Raw genomic sequence first — 7,221 nt, 5'->3', positions numbered from 1 at the left:
CCCCCCGACTCCATCCTTCTCAGGCTCTGACCCCGTCCCTACCCTTCAGGACGCCAGATCCCGGCCCCCTTCTGGGCTCTGCCTTCTCAGAGCTCCACCCCTTCTGGCTCCTGCTACCCCGGCTGCAGAGGACCCTGGCTGGGCGTGGCCAATCAACGTCGGTTTTTTCACCTAGCCCTGGGTAGCCTCCCCAGTGAGAAACTCTGGGATGCCTGAAGACCCTCGGCTTCTGCCTGCTCCTCAGGCACCTTCCCTTTCGGTCTCCTCTCTTCTGGAGGCGAATGGCCGGTGGAGACCAAAGGCCGGCAGAGAAGCGGACGGGGCTGGCTGACAGTGGAGAGGCTACGCCATGCGCGCCAGCTAGGGGATACCGCTTGAGACAGCTCCATTCCTTCCTCGGTGTGTGACCTAGGGCAGCTCACTCCCCGCCTCTGTGCTAGGGGTCCCCATCTCTAAAACAGGGGCAATGGCGCTATCTGCCTCATAAGCTTGGGAGGACAAAGTGAGCTACCAGGGACACAAGGCTCAGACTTACATACACGGAGCGCATGAGATGCTGGGTGAGGCCTGCTATTTCATCCCCACTCCTTCACCTACCCCCACCATGTGCGTCTTCCCACTCGGCCACGGGATGTCAGCATAAACAGAACTATCCGTTCCACCACTCAGCCAGTCAACAACTACTTTGCCTTTGTCACTTTTTCTAAGCAGGGAAGCTGGGGATGGAAAATGGCGAACCTGTATAAGGAGACTAGGGAAGCAGAGATGCGAACACCTCCGAGTTGAGCCTCACGTACCCGTGTGCCCTGGTTGGCTGCTGACCAACAGCAAACTGCCTCTCTCTCACCGGACTCACTTGCCTGCTTTCTTTATGGTGGACTGACTTCGGCAGGCTGTAGTGGCACGAGCTTCGGATGCTAACGCTTTGGAGGCTGAGGCAGAAAGATGCTGAGCTCTAGGCTACCTCTGGGCTAGCCTTGGCTCCACAAGACCATCTGGCGTCTGGGGCCTCTGGGCCTGTACAAGCAGGTCACCAGGAAGAAAGAGCCTGCTGCACACAGCAGCTGGTACGGGAGGGCCCTCATCCTTGCCCACGTGAGGGGAGGAGGCTAGGGGTCTGGACCTCGTGGGATCCAGGATACTGGAGCTTCCAGAAAGCCCCAGAGTTTCTAGCCCAGAACGAGGACCATGGGGCACTAACCAAGCATTCCCTGGACGTCAAGTGCCGCCTGGACCCTTCGCCTTTCCAACCTCCACTTGAAAAACTCCTGTTTTCCCACTTTCCAGAAGAAGAAGAAGTGGAGGGGGAAGAAGAAGAAGAAGAGAGAGAGAGGAGGAGGGGAGGAAGTTAATCTGTCTGCTCCATGCTGCACAAGGTCCAGCCCAAACAGACTTCAGGGCTTTAATTGACCCACTCAGAAAACTTCCCAAAGGCACCAGGACAGGGGGGACAGGATAAGGAAATTACAGGGACTCTGGGCTAAGCGTTGGGGTCTGAGAACCTGCAAAGCTGGTATTGATGTCTTCTTCCCATAGTGAGTGACTTCAGGGGACCAGAGTCTGCTCAGGGAAGCCGTGGGGACAGCTCCTTTGAGATCAAAGGAAGACCAGAGGCCTGGTCCTGACTCTATAGGGCCTCATGGCATTCTTTTTTTGTTGTTTTTGTTTTTTGTTTTTTGTTTTTTTGTTTTTGTTTTTTTTTTTGTTTTCCAGACAGGGTTTCTCTGTGTAGCCCTGGCTGTCCTGGAACTCACTCTGTAGACCAGGCTGGCCTCGAACTCAGAAATCTGCCTGCCTCTGCCTCCCAAGTGCTAGGATTAAAGGCCTGCGCCACCACTGTCCAGCCACACTCCCAGCTTATCTTTACTTTTGACTAAAACTTTCCACCCCTACCTGGTCTTGCCAGGCCCTCTAAAGTTTCTTCAAAGGGTAATAAAAGCTGTTTGACTCTGCTGCTGGGCTGTTTCCAGTGTGTGCTTGGTTTAGGGTCAGCCTGAGTTTGTCATGAGAGAGGTTCCTGTGTTCTCTCAGTTAAGAATGCCATGAGGAGCTGGGCAGTGGTGGCACACACCTTTAATCCCAGCACTTGGGAGGCAGAGGCAGGTGGATTTCTGAGTTTGAGGCCAGCCTGGTCTACAGAGTGAGTTCCAGGACAGCCAGGGCTACACAGAGGAACCCTGTCTCGGAAAAAAACAATATGTATATGTATATATATATATATATATATATATATATATATTATATTGGGAGTATGTCTCAGGGTAGACAATGTGTGCCCAGCATGCATATGGTCCTGAGTTTATCCCTGGCATTAGAACAAGAAAAGTCAAGGCTACTATTTACAGAGTGTCACCTACTTTTGGGTATAAGTATATGAAACTGTCAATAACCAGCTATCATGTGTCTATGAAAGTGATGATGTAACAAAGTGGAATGTAGCAAGACAGGGTTTCTCTGTGTAGCCCTGGCTGTCCTGTCCTGGACAGGACACTCTGTAGTGTCCTCTACCTCCCAAGTGTTGGGGTTAAAGGCGTGCACCACCATTGCCCAGTAGACTTTGAGTTTTTTTAAGGTGTTTTTGAATGTGTGTGTGCATATGCATATGTGTACATGTGTATGTGTAAGTATGTGTGTACTGTGTGCACATTTGTGTATATATATGTATGTGGGCACATGTGTATGAATGTGGGCATGCTATGGAAGGCAGAGGGTAACACATGTATGTATGCCTGTGTGTATGTGTGCATGTGCATGGGTGTGTGCATGGATGAGTATATGTACTTGTATATGTGTGTGTGTGTGCATGTATGTGCCTGTGTACATACACTCACATACTTGCACACATCCATGCATGTACACATACTCATGTGTATTCATGTACTTATACATATAGCACACATACTCACACATATACACGCTCCCGTTCACATACCCATACATACAAACCAGCCAGGCATGCATAGTGAGACCCTGTGACATACTCTCAATTGAGGCTGAGCCCCTGCCACTAAGCTGAAGCTGGATCTCAGGGACCCACATGGTAGATGAGCCCCTGCCTCTAAGCCGAAGCTGGATCCCAGGGACCCACATGGTAGAAGCAAATCCTGCAAGCCACCCTCAGACCTTCATTTTGCCAGAGCATACTCGTACCTACACACAAACACATGCAACACAAATAAATAAAATGTAGGAAATAAAGAAAAGACCAAGAGGGTGCTGGAGAGATGGCTCCGCCGTTAAGGGCACTGACTGCTCTTCCAGAGGTCCTGAGCTCAAATCCCAGCAACCACATGGTGGCTCACAACCATCTGTAATGGGATCTGATGCCCTCTTCTGGTGTGTCAGAAGACAGCTACAGTGTATGCACTCATATACATAAAAAAAATAATAATTCTTAAGAAAAGAAAGAAAGAAAGAAAAAAGAAGAAACCAAAAAGTGGAGGAACAGAGAGGGTGACACTCTTGCTGGATGCCACACAGCTATGAATGAGCTGGAGTGGGACATTATGGCTCTAGGAAAGAGTAGCTGGCTAGATGGCTCAGTGGGTAAGAGCACTGACTGCTCTTCCAGAGGTCCTGAGTTCAGATCCCAGCAACCACATGGTGGCTCCCAACCACCCGTAATGAGATCTGATGCCCTGAAATGTGTCTGAAGACAACTACAGTGCATTATGCCGGAGCGAGCGGGGCCATCCTGAGTTCAATTCCCAGCAGCCACGTGATGGCTCATGGCCATCTGTACAGCTACAGTGTACTCATACATATAAAATAAATAAATAAATCTTAAAAAAAAAAAGAAAGAGTAGCTGAAATTCTAAATAATGACCCTGCTTCCCCAAGGTAAGCTTAATTATGCGCTGCAGCCTCCAGTGGAGGAGGCAGAGAAGTGTGAAATCCATTTAGAAGGGCCTCTCTGCAAACTAGCTAAAATGGAAAAAAAAAAAAAAACAGGCTCTGAACTCCAGCTAGGTGGGAAGCTTGGCCAGGGAGTGACAGCGGGTTTCCTGTCTGTGGTAGATAAGTGAGGCTGCATCAGACTCAGCTCCATCCCACCCCAACACACACACACACACACACACACACACACACACACACACACACACATGCACACACACGCACATGCACACACACACACACATGCACACACATGCACATACACGCACACACACGCGCACACACACTCACACAATACTCTCACACACACACTCACACAATACTCTCACACACACTCACACACAACCCAGGGACGGTTCCCTAGAGCACACTGTGACTGCGGTACCATGCAGGACCCCGAAAGAGAAGACAGACTTTCACAAGGCCCGGCACATGCTGGGTGAGCCCCATCCCTGACCTGTATCCCAGGGATATGGTGTGTGTGTGTGTGTGGTATGATGCTCTAAGTCTCTCCTGGTCCCCACCAATCTGTTAGCAGATGGGTCACACAGTGTGAATCTGAGAAGAGGCCTGGATCCCAGGCTTCCCTTGAGGGTCCGGATTGGGGGTTTGATGCTGAGGTGGGGCTCTTGGTTGGAGCCTGGGAGATGCTGTTCACAGCCTGTGCGCCGTGGGAATCCATGGCAGGGAAGATAAAACCCGCTCCCGAGATATATAATTTCCTGCAATCTTTGCCTTTCACCCAATCTTTTTAAAAAAACATATTAAGTTTCTCTAAAACAGCAGGATTGCTTCAATTTGCATATCCTCCAATGCTAATTGTGCTGCCTCCGGGATTCTGCAGGCAGCCTTTCTCTGCAGCAGGGCCAGGCTTCCTCAGGCTTCCCACCCCAGGAAGAAGGCCTAGGGGGCCAGAGGTCAGAGGTCAGGCCTAGAGGTCAGCAGGCACGGCACGGTCTCTACTGTTCTGCCCGAGATAAAGAGGTAAATGTGAAACTTGAGGGCACCGCTAAGGCTCAGTAATCAAAAGTGTTTTGTTGTCGCTTTAGATTAATTAATTTATTTTATGTATGTGACTACATTGTCGCTGTCTTCAGATGCACTAGAAGAGGGCATCGGATCCCATTACAGATGGTTGTGAGCCACCATGTGGTTGCTGGGAATTGAACTCAGGACCTTTGGAAGAGCAGTCACTGCTTTTATCCGCTAAGCCATCTCTTCAGCCTAGTAATAAAATGTTTTAATGTTACTAAAAAAAAAAAATCAATATGAAATAAATTTGTGATAAACAAAACACAAAAATGTTGAAAGCATTTTTATACAACCAAACCACAGAAAGTCTCACACTTCACAGGGTCTTTCTATAGCCCTGGTTGTCTTAGAACTTGCTCTGTAGACTCACAGAGATCCGCCTGCCTCTGCCTCCCAAGTGCTGGGATTAAAGGCATGCACCACCTCGGCCCGTTTGGTCTGTTGGATTTTCCAAATTTCCTAGAATTAGCACATTGTTCTTTTTGGTCAGATAAAAAGGCCCAGGGTGGGATGCCTGGTGTTGTGCAAGGCAGAGACAGGTGGATGTCTTTGAGTTCGAGGCCAGTCTGGCCTACAGAGTGAGTCCAGGACAGCCAGGGCTGCATAGAGAAATCCTGTCTTGAACCCCTCCCCCCCCCCAAATTGCATGGTGTGTGTGTGTGTCCTTGGATCTAGATTGTGTACATGAGCATGTGGGGGTGGAGCTAGGCTCAGGATGCTAGAGAGAAGACGCAATCAGTAAAACATTTGCTACACAAGCATGAAGGTCTGGATTCATATCCCAGCACCCATGGTAGACTTTTGGGTGTGGTGGTCCAAGTTTGCAATCTCCAGCACTGGACAAGCAGAGAGAGGGGGACCCCTGGGGCTCACTGGCCAGCTAGCCGAGCCTGCTGGTGAGCTTCAGGCCAGTGAGAGAGCCTGTCTGAATACCCAAGATGCACAGCTCCTAAAAAGTGACAAACAGGGGCTCGAGAGATGGCTCAGCGAGTAAGAGCACTGACTGCTCTTCCGAAGATCCTGAGTTCGGATCCCAGCAACCACGTGGTGGCTCACAACCACCCGTAATGAGATCTGATGCCCTCTTCTGGTGCGTCTGAAGACAGCTACAGTGAATTACGCTGGAGCGAGGGGGGGGGGGGCATCCTGAGTTCAATTCCTAGCAGCCACATGATGGCTCATGGCCATCTGTACAGCTACAGTGTACTCATACACATAAAAATAAATAAATAAATCTTTTTTAAAAAGTGACAAGCAAGGCTGTCTTTTGGCCCCCACATGCGCATGGACATGTACACAGCACACACACACACACAGACACAGACACAGGCATACACACATGCATACACACATGGACACTCTATCCAGGACTCTGAAACTACACCCCAGCAAGGCAAGGGGGTGTGGAGATGGGTGGCAGGGAGGGCTAAAGAGAAGAGGGGAGGGCAGGCCACTGAGGAGGCTGTGTGCTGACAGCCATTCAGGTCCAGGTGGTGGGCATAGCAGCCTGGGGAGCTAGAGCCTTTGTGGCTACAGTGACTGGGGCAGGGCCTTGCTCGGGGTCAAGGGTCAAGCTGCCTTGCCTTTGTTGTGGTAAAGGCCAGCTCCCCAGACAATCCAGTCAGCTGTGCACTTGTTGATTTGATCCTTCGGAGGTGGAAAACCCTCTGGCTGACCACTTTCCCTCCCGCTCACTGCGCTTGTCTGGGAAGCTGACCTAAATCCATGGCTTCCCAGGAAGGAAAGAGGACCTGTTAGAATAGGCCCTGAGCTGGATAGGGTGGGGCGTGCATGTGATCCCAGGAGGAGGAATGCTGGGAGCAATGTGGAATTTAGGGGTTCTAGACCTGGGTAGACTGTAGAACGAGACAGTGTCTCAGGAACGAACGAACACAGACACACCGGACACAGGCTGGTGTGATGACGCCGTGGGTAAAAGGTGCCGACTGCCAATCCTGACGAGCTTGGGTTTGGTCCCCAGCCTCTGCATGGTGGAAGGAGAGAACTACGGACTCCCGAGGCTTACTGTGGGATGTGTGCGCATGCGCATGCACGCGCACACAAAATAAATGAGTAGCTACATGAAAAAAATCAAATAAAAGAGAATATATGGAGCTGGAGAGATGGCTCAGTGCTTAAGAGCACTGACTGCTCTTCCAGAGGTCCTGAGTTCAATTCCCAGCAACCACATGGCAGCCCACAACTGTCACTCCAAGATCTGACACTCTCACATAGACACGAAGGCAGTTGAAGGCATACAAAACACCAATGCACGTAAGATAAAAAAAAAAAAAA

At 50.2% G+C, this 7,221-nt stretch overlaps 1 protein-coding gene across 3 annotated transcripts in view; it reads right to left on the bottom strand.

The window, feature by feature from the left end:
• Positions 1–7,221, bottom strand: part of Cpne5 (copine 5) — an 86,493-nt gene that overhangs the window by 31,995 nt on the left and 47,277 nt on the right. The window lies entirely within an intron of this gene.

Source organism: Mastomys coucha, unplaced genomic scaffold, assembly GCF_008632895.1.
Source record: "Mastomys coucha isolate ucsf_1 unplaced genomic scaffold, UCSF_Mcou_1 pScaffold3, whole genome shotgun sequence".
Taxonomy (NCBI): domain Eukaryota; kingdom Metazoa; phylum Chordata; class Mammalia; order Rodentia; family Muridae; genus Mastomys; species Mastomys coucha.
The sequence above is the reverse complement of the archived record's forward strand: the minus strand, read 5'-3'. Positions and strand labels throughout refer to the sequence as shown.